This window comes from Bactrocera latifrons, unplaced genomic scaffold (genome assembly GCF_001853355.1).
Source record: "Bactrocera latifrons isolate USDA-ARS-PBARC rearing strain unplaced genomic scaffold, ASM185335v1 scaffold_838, whole genome shotgun sequence".
NCBI lineage: Eukaryota > Metazoa > Arthropoda > Insecta > Diptera > Tephritidae > Bactrocera > Bactrocera latifrons.
The window spans coordinates 3,870-4,248 of record NW_017537532.1 but is presented as its reverse complement, the minus strand read 5'-3'; positions in this window follow the sequence as shown (position 1 = coordinate 4,248).

Sequence of the window (379 nt, the reverse complement as noted above, 5' to 3'; positions counted from 1 at the left end):
ATTTGATACTGCGCCGCGTCAACATTCCCTTAGACTCAGATCGACAACGTTCCGCCCGCACCGACTTACAGCGATCTAACCTCGATTGGACGCGATATATTTTCACTCTACATTGTAATCGCGATAAGTGGAAACTCGAGCTTCGGCWTTGGTTTCTCGCCGCCCCGCTTACGGACATTTTTTTCATAAATAAAATTTATAAAATGTAAATTATAATTTCATTAATTTATATTGTTAAAATAAAACCAAATTTCAAATTTAAACGATAAAAGCTTTACTTAAATTGTGTATCCTTTTAATCAACGTCATTTTGTAAATTTTTGATTTTTTTTCAAAGATCGTCATTGTTGTTTTTTGTTTTGCCTACTTATTCGGCTGG